The sequence below is a fragment of the Chlorocebus sabaeus genome, chromosome 29, assembly GCF_047675955.1.
Source record: "Chlorocebus sabaeus isolate Y175 chromosome 29, mChlSab1.0.hap1, whole genome shotgun sequence".
Taxonomy (NCBI): domain Eukaryota; kingdom Metazoa; phylum Chordata; class Mammalia; order Primates; family Cercopithecidae; genus Chlorocebus; species Chlorocebus sabaeus.
Genome location: NC_132932.1, coordinates 6,388,898 through 6,402,920, shown reverse-complemented (window position 1 = coordinate 6,402,920; position 14,023 = coordinate 6,388,898).

The following is a 14,023-nucleotide window of genomic DNA, read 5'->3' as shown; positions in this document are numbered from 1 at the left end:
AATAGCAGTCACTGGAATTAGGACCCTAAATCCAGGATGGTCTCCTTTTGAACTCATTAACTTAATTACATATGCAAAGACCCTATTTCCAAATAAGATCACATTTTCAGTTACCTGGGGTCAAGACTTGAATATATTTTTTTTTTTTTGGCCACTATCCAATCAGCTACACTATTATAAGAATAAAAGAGAACAGAGTTGCTAGTATCCAAAATTTGCCCAGAGGGGAGCAGAAGAAGTAGGGAAGATGGATACTATTGTTAAGGGTAGGGCCTCAGGAGGTTTTAAGCTTCCTGTGAGCAACTGAGTAGAGCAAAGTTGTAATGGAACCAAAATCAGGGAAGTCATTGAGATTTTGTGGATGTATAGTTCTATCTCCTTCCAACTTCCCTTTCTCTTCCCTCCTTTTGGCCCATTCTGAGATAAAAGCTGGCAGAAGTGCCTTTACTCCCGACCTTCTTGCTAGCTATGACCAGCAAATAACACTCTCATGTAATAAACATTCTTCCTGAGTAGGGTTAGTCCTTTGATTTATTATGATTCTTGGCATTTTAGGGCAATCTCAACTGCTCTCCTGCCCATCTCAAAGTTGTCTTGACATGCCTGTCTACAGATAGAGTTCAGAGCCAGCCTGCCCACTCAGAAGAAAGACCTGCTGATGATGAAATCATTCACAACTGAAACAAAATCTTATAGAAGCTATGTGTGTCAGTCATCTAGTTCTTTCACATGAATACAAATAGAGAATCAAAGATCATCAGACACATGCAGAAAACCCAATACTAAGAGAGAATGATGAAGATTTTTCTGATAGTTCATATCAATTATGACAATGTCTAATACTGATAAAGAGATTACTATGCTCCAGACACTGAATGAAACTCTTCAGGTGAAAATACAGCAAACTTTGAAAAAATTTAACTTACTAGCTTCAGAATGATTTCAAGAAGGTATTGTCTCAATTTTCTCTGTCCAAGAAATAGGGTTGTTAGACGATTAAATGAGTTTCTACATGGATGCACTAAAAAAGGTACTAGCATAGTTGTATCAAAAGAGCAGCTCTCATTCAAAAGTCATTTCCTTGGGAAAAAAAATGATTTCTCCTTTTCTGTATCACTCTGAGTTCAATCAGTAGAACATTAGTGAGAAATTCACCCCATGATCCAATCACCTCCCAGCAGGCCCCACCTCCAACATTGGGGATTATTACAATTCCACATGAGATTTGGGTGGAGACACTGATCCAAACCATATCACCTGCATACACATTAATTCTTTTATTACTCAGAGCTAGAGTACCAGGAATGAGATTGCTAGATTGAAGGGTATGTCTAGTTTTAAGTGTTGCCAGATTAGTTTCCCAAAAATGCCATAACAATTTATGTTTCAGCAACAGTGTACTAGAGAATGCTTTCCCTGAATCTTTCCCCACAACACATATTAACATATTTTGTTTTTAATCAGTTTGATGGGTATAAAGTGGTGTATTGTTTAATTTGCATTTTTCTAATTACTGACAAACTTTAGCACCATTTTATCTTGGTCATTTGGATTTGCCCCTCTGTGAATTGCTGTGTTAATTGGATTAGGTTGATTTGCATATGGCAGAAAAACCAAAAACAACAGAAGCTTAAATTGGATAGAAGTTTATTTTTTTCCCTTGTAAAAGAATTCTGGAGGAAGGGAGTGCGGGATTGTTATTGTGGCTTTGCAAAGTCATCAGGGACCCAGACATCTTCTAGGGCTGCATTTTGCTTTCCTTAGGGAATGGCTGTGGTCCTCAGCCACATGTTCCAAGATGACTGCTAGAGTGCCAGGCATCACAACCTCATTCGGACCAGCAGGAGAGAGGCAGGCACAAAGGAGGACACACTCCTTCCCTTTAAGGAGTCTTCTTGGACATAACACACAACACTTCTGCTTGCATATATTGGATCAGAACTTAGTCACACGGCTATACCTATCTGCAAGGGAGGCTGGGAAACACGGTCTTTCAATTAGATAAATGGCAACTCTGAGAAACATCAGGATTCTATCACTGAGAAGGAGGGAGGTTAAGGAGATGGTAACTGAAGTAAGTACCCAGAAATCTCTGATAAAAGTGCCTTCCTTTTGCCAGTTTTGTTTCCATTTGGCTATTTGCCTTTCTTTTATTATTATTATTTTGTCAATACAGATGGTCCCCAATTTACCATGGTTCAATTTAAGGATGTTTTGACTTTACGATGGTGTGGAAATGATATGCATTCAATAGAAACTACATCAATTTGGAATTTTACTTTTTTCCTGTGCTAGCAATGTGTGGTACAAGATTGTCTGGCAATGCTGGCCAGCTGCAGTGGTCACAGCTCCCAGTTGGTCACTCAATTAGGAGGGTAAAGAACTGATACTCTGACTGGGTGCAGTGGCTCGCACCTGCAATCCCAGCACTTTGGGAGGCCGAGGCGGGCGGATCACGAGGTCAAAAGATCAAGACCGTCCTGGCCAACAAGGTGACACCCTATCTCTACTTTAAAAATACAAAAATTATCTGGGCATGGTGGCACGTGCCTGTAGTCCCAGCTACTCGGGAGGCTGAGGCAGGAGAATCATTTGAACCCAGGAAGTGGAGGTTGCAGTAAGCCGAGATTCCGCCACTGCACTCCAGCCTGGTGACAGAGCAAGACTCCATCTCAAAAAAAAAACAACCAACCAACCAACAAACAAAAAAAACCTGATACTCCACAGTGAACTGCATTGCCAGAAGATTTTGCCCAACTATAGGCTAATGTCAGTGTTCCGAGTGTGTTTAAGGTAGGCTAGGCTCAGCTGTGATGTTTGGTAGGTTAGGTGTATTAAATTCATTTTCAATTTAACCATCATTTCATCTTACAATGGGTTTATGCAGATATAACCCTATCTTAAGTTGAAGAAGGTTGTGTATACGTATGTATATGTGTACTCATATATCATTTCTTTGGAACGTTTTGGATTTTGGAATTGTAAACAAGAAATTTGTGACCCCTATTTTACAGAGGAGGAAACTGAGACACAGAGAAGTGAAGTAACCCGCCTGAGGTCACACGGTAGAGGTCTAAGTCAGGATTCAAAGCCAGCGGTCTGGCCCAGAGCTCCAAATCTTTGGCCTTATAACACTTTGCCACCGCAATGGCGTGATCGGTGACAGGCCCACTGTCTGGCCTGGGACGGGTCAGCTGAGCCCCACTTCTGAGACTGAGCCCTCTGGCTGCTTGTTGCACACTGGGCTCTGAGTTGTGCAGGCCCCCTGACTGGCTGGCTCCTGGGAACCCTGTCCTCCCACAAAAAGCCAGCCAGGCCTGAGGGCTCAGGGCTCACAGGTCCATGGAAATCAGCCCCAGGTGACTGCTTCCCACCTCTGCCCATGAAATGTGCCTCCCAGGCTCCAGGTTTCCCCTGGAATACAGGCCGATGGTGTTCCCAGTGCCGCACCTGCAGCATTTGCTTTGCTCTGAGGCCATGACATTATTGACTTAAAATAAGCTGCTTGGGCTTTTAAAAAACAAAGAATCTGCACACTCCGTAGCCCTTTTCCTTTCCAGCTGTGCTGGGGAGCATGGCAGTGGACGGGGTGGGCAGGCCCCTTCCTGTTGCGTAGGTCAGGCGCCCCCACACCGCCCTGCCCCATGCTCCGGCCCCTCTATCAAGAGCCATTTCTCATTTTTTCCCAGCATGAAGTCCAGGTGTCTCCATCCTCCCAGGCCTCCAGCCCCCGCCCAGGGATGCCTTCTATGGGACCATGTCTGCTCTCAACTGGGCCGCTCTCCGAGCTCTCTCCATTTTATTCCCCTGATGCCTGAAGTGGTGTTTTTTTTGTTTGTTTGTTTCTGGAGATCTGAATACACAACACTTGGGGTTGAGGTTTTTTTTGTTTTGTTTTGTTTTTTTAACTTTCCTGGCTGGAGTCTACTTCTCTAAGGGTGGTGCTGGGAATGAGGAAAAGCCCTGAGCACATTGCTTTAGAAATCTAACCTAGTGTGTGGTCAAGTGGAAACTCACGGGCAGTCTGTCTCTCTTGGAGGAGAGCGAGAGGGGCAGGCAGGCAAGCCGTGGGCTCCCTCTTCTGGGCCTGCCGAACACCGCCTGCTCCGCCCATGCCTCACGTGGTCCTTACAACCCAGGACGCGTGCTTTTTCTCCCCCTAGTCAATTTAGTCTTTTATTTTTTCATTCTCCATAGAACATTGGTTTTGTAACACTCAATACAGTCTAATATATACCATTTAGACAAAACTTCCACCTTATGAAAGATCAGCAAAAATACATCAGCAAATATATAACTAGTGCATTTATAAAATACATCATAACAAGGAAACCAAACGATCACACACAATAATCTTCGTATTTGACATACTGGTTACAGCCTAGGAGAGCTCGCTAAATGCCAGTATCTGGTAAGTGATTCATATATATAAGCTGTAAACCAAAAAATATCTGAAACAGGTCTCAATAAATTTAGGAGTTTATTTTGCCAAGGTTAAGGACATGCTTGGAAAAAAGGCACACAAAACCACAGGAACAATCTGTGGTCTGTGACTTTTTCTAAAGATGATTTGGAGTGCTTCAGTATTTAAAGGGGAGAAGTGGGCTGGAGGGGAACGAGGGAGGGGACAGTTGCATTGCTGAATCCACATGTTGCAAGGAAGAAACAGGTAGGGGAATGGTCAAACATGTATTCAGTTTTTCTTTTTCTTTTCTTTCTTTCTTTTTTTTTTTTTTTTTTTTTTTTTTTTTTTTTTTTTTTGAGATGGAGTCTCACTCTGTCACCCAGGCTGGCATGTACTGGCGTAATCTCAGCTCACTGCAACCTCTGCTTCCTAGGTTCAAACGATTCTCCTGTCTCTGCCTCCCGAGTAGCTGGGATTCCAGGTGAACACCACCATGCCCTGCTAATTTTTTGTATTTTAGTAGAGATGGGATTTCACTGTGTTGCCCAGGCTGGTCTCGAGCTCCTGAGCTGGGGCAATCCACCCGCCTCGGCCTCCCAAAGTGCTGGGATTACAGGTGTGAGCCACCGCACCCGGCAACATGTATTCATTTTGTGCTCAGAAAATTAGCACTTTACCCAAGATAAAGTGACTATAGAGTAGCTACCTGTGGAGATATCTGGCCTTTCATCTGCAGCTATCTGCTTAGGAACAGAAGGAAAGGCAGTTTCTTGCATGACCCAGCCTTCAGCTTATTTTTTTTCCTTTCGGCTTAGTGAACTGGAATCCTGAGATGTTATTTTCCTTTTACAAAGCAACAGCACTGATCAATCCTAACACCTCTGAAATGTTAATTCTTGATCAGATAAGCCTAAAATAAATCAACAAGAGTACCGAAATATAACAAGGATGAAATCCAAAGTTCTCGGTAGGGGCAATGTTTCATAACAAGAAGAATGTTGAATTGGGAGCTAGTACATTTGGGTTCTTGTCTTTTTCCTGGATGATCTTGGGCAAATAATCTAGGATTTACTAATCCTTCACTTTTATTTATTTTTACTATTATTTTTATTTTTTGAGGCAGAGTCTTGCTGTGTCGCCCAGGCTGGAGTGCAGTGGCGTGATCTCGGTTCACTACAATCTCCACCTCCCAGGTTCAAGCAATTCTCCTGCCTCAGCCTCCCAAGTAGCTGGGATTACAGGTGTGTGCTACCACGCCCAGCTAATTTTTGTATTTTAGCAGAGACAGAGTTTCACCATGTTAGCCAGGCTGGTCTCGAACTCCTGACCTCAAGTGATCTGCCGGTCTTGGCCTCCCTGGGATTACAGGCATGAGCACCATGCCCAGCCTAAATCCTTCACTTTTAAAATGGGAGAGCTGGCTGCGTGGTTCTCTACGCTCTTTCTAGGTTTAACTTCATGATTCTAAAATCTTTCACGCTGGTTCATTTTGGTGTTGCAAAATGTAATATCTAACAATACTAACTGGGTAGCTGGGGTGAATCCAGCTCTTTCCACACAAATCCACTCCAATAGTTGTCTATCTTCTGAGCCCCAAGAGAGCTCAGTCCTCAAATTAACCAACTATGATGACAGGCTTCGTGAGGCTAACAGCTGGTTCTCCACCAAACACAAACTCAAGATCGGCAGTTTTAAAGGTCTCAAAGTCATGGTTTGAACATCCTCACCGCTGGGGCAAAAAGGGACACACCCTAAGTTTCTGAATTCTCATTATGTACCACCTCACAAATTCTAATCCCAGCCTCTTTCCTTATCCCTCACTAAGGTTCTCCAAGCTTCAATAAGCACCTGCTATATGCCAGGCCCAGGGCAAGGAACAGACAGCCCTGTCCTCAGAGGGCTCTCAGTGGAGGGCAGTGTTTCTAAACCTGTGTGGATATTCCAATTCCCGGGGCATGAAATTAATTGAGGGAGCTGCCCCAGCATCCTACAAAATGGAATAGGATGGGCTGGAAAACAGCAAAGGTCAACATCATATGTGGCAAGGGCAGGTCTTTCTGCTTTCCTTCCTTCCTTCCCTCCCTCCCTCCCTCCCTCCCTCCCTCCCTCCTTCCTTCCTTCCTTCCTTCCTTCCTTCCTTCCTTCCTTCCTTCCTTCCTTCCTTCCTTCCTTCTTTCCTTCCTTTTCTTTCTTTCAGACGGAGTTTCGCTCTTACTGCCCAGGCTGCGTGTGCGCACCTGTATTCCCAACTATTTGGGAGGTTGAGGTGGGAGGATCACCTGTGCCCAGGGAGGGTGCAGTGAGTACGATCACACCACTGCACTCCGGGCATGGGCAACAGAGTGAGAACCTATCTCAAAAAATATATATAAAAAGTAAAGAAAAAAAAAGAAAAGAAATGCATGTGGCCGCGCTGCTGGGGGAGGTTGTGGCTCTGTGCCCTCCAGGGAAGGTGACCTAGCACAGAGCACTCAGGTGCAGGCTGGACAGGCCAGGACAGCAGGGCACACAGCCAGCCCTGTCAGCTGGCCCCAAATGAGCCTCATGCATTACAGACACTTAGGAAGCAAAGCCTTTCACCAGGACGCTGGACAACTCACGACACACAGACTATGCTTAAGGCGGACAGCTATGGGAGGAGGTCTGGCCTGGAAGAGTAGGTTGTTACTTGTCCTTCCTTTGTGATGGGAGCTGACACTGACAGAGGAAGCCATGGCACCTTTTTCCAGCTAGTAGGAGGGTGGCCCCATTTCAGACCTGTTGTTCTTTTTTTTTTTTTTTTTGATATGGAGTCTTGCTTTGTCGCCCAGGCTGGAGTGCAGTGGCATGATCCTTGGCTCACTGCAACCTCTGCCTCCTGGATTCAAGTTCAAGTGATTCTCCTGCCTCAGCCTCCCAAGTAGCTGGGATTACAGGCACCCACCACCAGGCCCAGTTAATTTTTGTATTTTTAGTAGAGACGGGGTTTCGCCATATTGGCCAGGCTGGTCTTGAACTCCTGAACTCAGGTGATGCTGGCCTCAGCCTCCCAAAGTGCTGGGATTACAGGCGTGAGCCGCCACACCCAGCCCTGAGCTGTTGTTCTTGGCATTCTTAACACTCCCTTTGTCGTCTGCACTTGATTCAACTAGGGTATTCTCTGCCCTAGTTAAAAATGTCAGGTGTCATTACGGATGGCACCTAGACTAGGCAGATACTCCCTTTTAGTGTCCCTTCCAGAGGCCTGTGCTGTCATCCGTCATGGCCTCAGCCAGTGCACCTTCTACAGTCAGTCACTTCCAGTACAACCCTCTGCTTTCCGCTTTACATCTCCAGGGCCCAGCCTGGAGCCTCAAACATAAACACATGGAAAGTTTGTTGACCCACAACCTACTGACTGTCCAAGTGACTGAAAACAGAGTTTCAGAACTTCCTGTTGCTTCAAGAAATTCCCACCAGGAAAAGCAGGCTGTAACCCACAATCCTCCCCTGTATGCAGTTGCGTTTCCAATTTTTTTTTTTTTTTTTTTTTGAGATGGAGTCTCAGTCGCCCAGGCTGGAGTCCAGTGGCATGATCTCAGCTCACTGCAACCTCCACCTCCCAAGTTCGAGAAATTCTCCTGCCTCAGCCTCCCAAGTAGCTGGGATTACAGGTGCTCCCAGCTAATTTTTGTATTTTTAGTAGAGACAGGTTTTCACCACGTTGGTCAGGCTGGTCTTGAACTCCTGACCTTGTGATCCATCCGCCTCGACCTCCCAAAGTGCTGGGATTACAGGCATGTACCATCGAGCCCAGCTGCCTTCTCTATTCAGTCATCTCAATTGCAGGACCCTTCCCTGCTCCCCAGGTGGGCTGGGTTAGGAAGCCAGGACAGAGCCTTCAGTGAGCCCTGAAGTGGGCTCCCTTCCCTCCCAGATCTGGTTCTTCTATAGTGAATTATTTCCTGGCTGTCAACTCCAGCTTCCTCCCTGAGAGGTACTCAGACAGCCGCCTTTTCCTTTTGCCCTGGGAGAAGTATTTGTTCATTTTTTTTCCCCCTGGGAGACCCGAATTTATTCTTTAATGGAAATTTAAGCACTTTGAATTTCGTCCAGCTTCTGCTTTATTATCTTAGAGTTAAATGCTAATTTTTGTTTTTAAGAAAAGCCTTTCAGTTTTTTTTTTAAGTCTTGAATCCAGTCCCAGTACAATCCAAAAAGATGGGTTTATTACATCAGGATCATAGACAGACGAGACTTTTGCCTTAGAAGGAAGCAAATAGTATCTGGTTCACCCTCTGCAGTTTGTTAATTTTAAAAAATCTCAGTTCCTCTTATTTCCCATGCCTGGCATACAGAACTGGATCCAAGTTTTGGGGACATGAAGCTTATTATACAATTTTGGGGATAGGTGTTGTCCTCTTGATGAGAAAGAGACAAAGTTACAGACAGACTTCAATGTAGGGCCTTGGACAGGGCAGCTCAGGTGAGAGACTCCAAGCTTAGGCTTTGGTGCCTTCACAGTAAACCCGCCTCTGCAACAGGGATGTTCTGTGGATGCCTTGGGTGCTTCCTGTACATTCCTGTGTCATTTTACCGTCAACACCCAAACAAGAAGTATTTCCTGAGTAGGTACTTTATACATATTACCTTGTTATCTCCAGGTAGTGCTATGCCCATTTTATCATGTCTGTACATAAGGTAGGTACTTCATTCCCCCACAGGAGAAATAAAGAGCTTACTGTTCCCAGTAATTCCAGGAAAAGGCATGGGAAGGGCTCCCATTGTCTGCCTTGGGTGATGTCAAGCTGCCTTAACCTGACGGCTTGACAGTGGGAGTGAAGGGTGGTGACTCCCCCAGGGAACAGCAGGACATTGGAATCAAAGCAGGTGACTGCTGGCTGCAGAAACAGAGGCCTGTAGTCCCCAGGGTTCCAGGCCAGTATGCACTCCATGTGCCCCAAGGGTTGGATCGTTAAAGTGGGTGAAAGGCTGAGCTGGGGGCGGCGGTTCACGCCTGTAATCCCAGCACTTTGGAAGGCCCAGGCGGGTGGATCACCTGAGTTCAGGAGTTCGAGACCAGCCTGGCCAACCTAATGAACTGTCTCTACTAAAAATACAAAAATTAGCTGGGTGTAGTGGTGCATGCTTGTGGTCCCAGCTACTTGAGAGGCTGGGGTGGGAGAATCACTTGAACCTGGGAGGCAGAGGTTGTAGTGAGCCAAGATCGCGTCATTGCACTCCAGTCTGGGCGACAAGAGGGACACTCCCTCTCAAAAGAAAAAAAAGAGAAAGGCATTTGGCTGAGTCTTTGCTAGAATGTGGGAGGGCAGGGCAGAGGCAGGGCTAGGACAATAACTTCAAGATAACTTCACTCGAGGCAGGGTGGAAAGTGCACTGAATTTATCCAACAGCCTTAGCTGTACGTTCAAGGTCGGCCTCATTCTCCCCAGCAGGCAGGTGAAGAAAGAGGCTCCGTGGCTTGTCCTGGCCCAGCCCTTCCATGACAATGCCTTTGGCCTCATGGACTGAGGCTTCAGGAAGTTTGCGACAATGTCTACGGGTCTGGGCACTCATGTGACACGTGGAGGACGTCCTGCAAGGTGCTGGGGAAACACCCTCATTTGTCTCCAGTGCTGGGGATTACCTGGGGAAGAGCCACCCATTGTTAATTCCCCAAGTCTTGTAATACTTTCTCGAACTGTGCTTGGGGTCCCTGGAATTTGTGTAAGAAAATCCATGGGTCCACATCTGGGCTGTCCTGGTAGAGGGGCCGTTTGTACCCCTCCCTCACTGTGATGGGTGGCATTGCGTCCTCTGAGGACACAATGTTGAAGCCCCACCCCCTGTACCGCAGAATTGGTCCCATTTAGGTTGTTGCAGATGTAACGAGTTAAGATGAGGCCATGCTGGAGTAGGGTGGGTCCCTAATGCAGTGCAACTGGTGTCCTTATAAAAAGGGGAACTTCGGACCCAGAGACAGGCTCGCACGTGAGGAGAATGCCACATGAAGATGAGGACAGGGATGGGGCGAGACCTACAGGCCAAGGAATACAGAAGATTGCGACAACCACCAGAAGTTAGACAAGAGGCCTGGAGCAGTCCCCGCTCAGGGCCCCCTGGAGGAACCAACCGTGCCTCACCTTGATCTCAGACTTCTCGACTCCAGAGCTGTGAGTCGATAAATGTCTGCTGTTGAAGCCGCAGTTTGTGGTACTTCATGGCCATCCCAGGAGGTTAATAGATGCACATCACACAACCCATGACCCTAGCAGGCCTGCAGGCTCTGGCAGGGGCTGTTGGAAATGACCTGTGGCCTGCCCAGGGGAGACACTGACAAGGCCTCCCAGGTTGCCATTAGCCTCCTCCGGTCAGCCCTGACTGGCTTTCCCCCTTTCTCTTTTCCCAAAACAAACCCCAGCCCTCTTGGGACTTATTCATTTCTGTTTACCAGAAACTCAGCGTGTAACTGTCTCAGAGCTGTTAAAAGTGCCGCCTCTTCACCGCAGGGTCCTTGCCTCAAGTTAATTAGCCTGAGGAAATTTCCAGACCCTCCCTTTCCAAAAGGCTGTTTGGAAAAATTCCTCCCTGGGTGACCTCTGGCAGCGTGAGAGGCTGAGGGCTACCCTCCTCCCTGGCAGTGGACAGCTCTGCCACTTCCCCATGTGCATCCTCCAGTCAGTTACTGGACATCTCCAGGCCTCAGCTTCCCCACCTGTGCAGCAGAGGGCTGTCAGGAGGATTAACTAGAACACTGAGGTGCTTGGTATGTAGAGAGTCCTCTGCATGTGTTGGTTACTAGACCCTTTGTTCATGTTATTTCCATAGAGAATAAAACAAAACAGGAACACCTGCTTGGGGGAGAGAGGGTGCAGGAGAGGTTGTCCAGCTGCAAGCGTGAGAGAGATTTATGTGTCATTTTGAGCCTCTGAAGTGGCAGATCCCTCCAGGGAGGGACAGTCCCTGAGCCAGCATCCCCAGCACCCCCAGGGAGTTAGAAAGGCCAAACCTAGAGTGCCACCCAGGAACACTGCACCAGAACCTGCATTTTAACACCCAGGGATTGGGGGTACCCCATTACAGAGGCACTGCTTTACTGCTGGGGCCACCACCCATGCAAACCCTTTGCCTCAGAAAGACCAGCCCAGATGCCTCCCTCTAACAGAGCCAGCATCCCCGGCTGCCCTCTGGTTCCTTCCCAGGGGTGCTCCTTGCATTGCTGTGACATGGCCCTCACTTGCACCCCAAATCATTGCTCTTTGCAGACACTTCCTTCCCCCAGCAATGTGACTGAGGAAAGAAGGAGGGTTCCATGGTGAGTATGAGGGATGTGGGCATGGCATATCTGGGAAGGAAAGGGGGACACCCGACACCCCATCCCAGTTCTCCAAAGCCCTCAGAGCTTGCAGAAGAGCTCTGCATGAAGGAATAGGACTGGCAGAGGGACAGAGCCTCTCTGTCAGGCAGAAGTCAAGTTGAGTGATGGGCACCCACCTGGACAGCTGAGACAGGGTCTCAATGTCTGACCAGGCTGAAGGGGAACTTGGGAGGGCTGGTCCTTAGCAATGGAAAGGTTGGCGTGACACTGAACTCTGCCTCTCCAAAGCCCAGCCCCACCTATGGGAGATGGTAGCAGCAGAGGTCACCAGCATTGCTTAGAAGCAGCCCACTGCAGACCCCCTGTCTCCCCTACCCCCACCCTGGGCACCAGAAGGGTGAGCCCCCAGGAGAGGGCAAGGCCAGCTCAGGATCAAAGTTCAGCCTCCTCTCCAGCTCCAAGACTGTGGCTCTGGCTGGCATGGGGAGGGGATATGAGTGTCAAATGGAGCTTGAGAGTGAAGATTTAACCAGTGAATGGGATGGAATCCTAGCTCCTACAAGGATAACCAAAAGAAGTCAAAAGCTTATGGCTCCCTAATAAGGACTTAGGGAGCTGCTGCCCAGTGGGAAAGGGGGTTCTGCAGTTGAGAGGTAGATGCTGGAGGAAACCAAACCGTGTTGTGTATAAACCCCAGGGGAGAGACTCCTCAACCACATGGTTCTGCTGACCCGTGGTGAAGATGAAATGGATGAGGATGCAGACCCTGTAACTAGATCAGTAAAAGGCCCCACCACTCAGAGCAGTGAACCTTTTGCTGAGCTCCTTCACCCACTGTTCTTCCTGCTTAATCAACTCTTAGGCTTCCACATAGTCATTTCTTTCAGCCTGAAGAGAGGTTTTCATTACCACCCATAGTCCTTTCTTTCAGCCTGAAGTGAGGTGTCCATTACCCCACCTAGTGCCCTGTGCATTAGTCAGGGCTCCCAGTGAAACAGAACCAATAGGAGATTCATATAATAAATAATTGCCTTCTGTGACTGTGGAGGCTGACAAGTCCCAAGGTCTACAGTTGGCCAGCTGGAGACCCAGAAGAGTCAGTGATGTGGTTCCAGTCTGAAGCCAGCAGGCCCATGACCCAGGAACAGCTAATGCTTAAGTTTGAGTCCAAAGGGTGGGGGTGGTGGGCGGCGACAAATGCCCCAGCTTGAAGGCAGTCAGGCAGGAGGTGTTCCCTCTTACTCATGGGAGGTCAGCCTTTATGTTCTATTCAGACCTTCAGCTGATTGGCCACTGTCTCCCTCTCCTTGTGGTCCCATCAAACTCCTGGGAAGGTAGTGAACACTTGCCCTCCTACTTCCTTGCCTGCCTCAGCTCCTCAGTCCACTCCAGTTGGGCTTCTGCCTCCTATACTGTCACTGAGTGAGTGGCCGATGGCTCATTGACTGCCAAGTCCAGTGGACATGGGCAGCCACACCTTACTTGACCTTTTGAGACTCTCAGCCCTGCTGGCCTTCCCCATCTTCAGTTCCTCCCAGGGGCTTCTGAGGTGCCACTGTGCACTGCTGGTGTTTTCACAGCACTGACTGCCACTTTCTGGCTGGCCCCTTCATCTTGTTTGCTGACTCCTGGTCTTGTGTTTCTAACACTGGTGTTACCAGATATGTTGTAGGTTCTCTTTCATCCTTGACCCTTTCCCTGGCGTGGGTCACATCCTTTCTGCCCACTCACCAATGGACCTCAAACCTGTCCCACATCCTTGACTTCTGCCTGTGTTCCCAACCTGTCTCTCCCACTGTTTCTGGACATTTCTGTCCAGATGCCTCAAGACACATTGACACACAATCTTCCCCAAACAGAACCCTTTATCTTCCCACTCACTCCCTTAATATAGCCTATGGCCCCAACACCAGCCCCTTACCATCCTGTACTTCTCCCTCTCCTCATGGTCAATGGCACACAGACGCTGCCAACTCAACCTCTTAATCCCCATCACATCCATTCCTTCTTCCTCATCCGTATCAACACTTTAAGCTGTCCAGCACCACTTCTTGCTTCCTTTCTAGCCTCCCTCTCTCTCCCATTTTCCCACATTGCTGGAATGATCTTGCTAAAATACAGTTTAGTTGTATCTGCCCCAACCCCCAGCTCTGGAGGCTATTACACGGAGCTGCTCATCATTTGCTGTAATTGTCATGCCCTTTCACTTATCTGTGGCTTAGCTCATACCATTCCCCCAGACCAGAATTATTCTTTACCCTTTCTGCCTTATCACAAACTGCCTGGAAATAATAAAGCTTAGAGCAGGGCAAAAATATAGAGAATAGAAGAATGATAGAGAA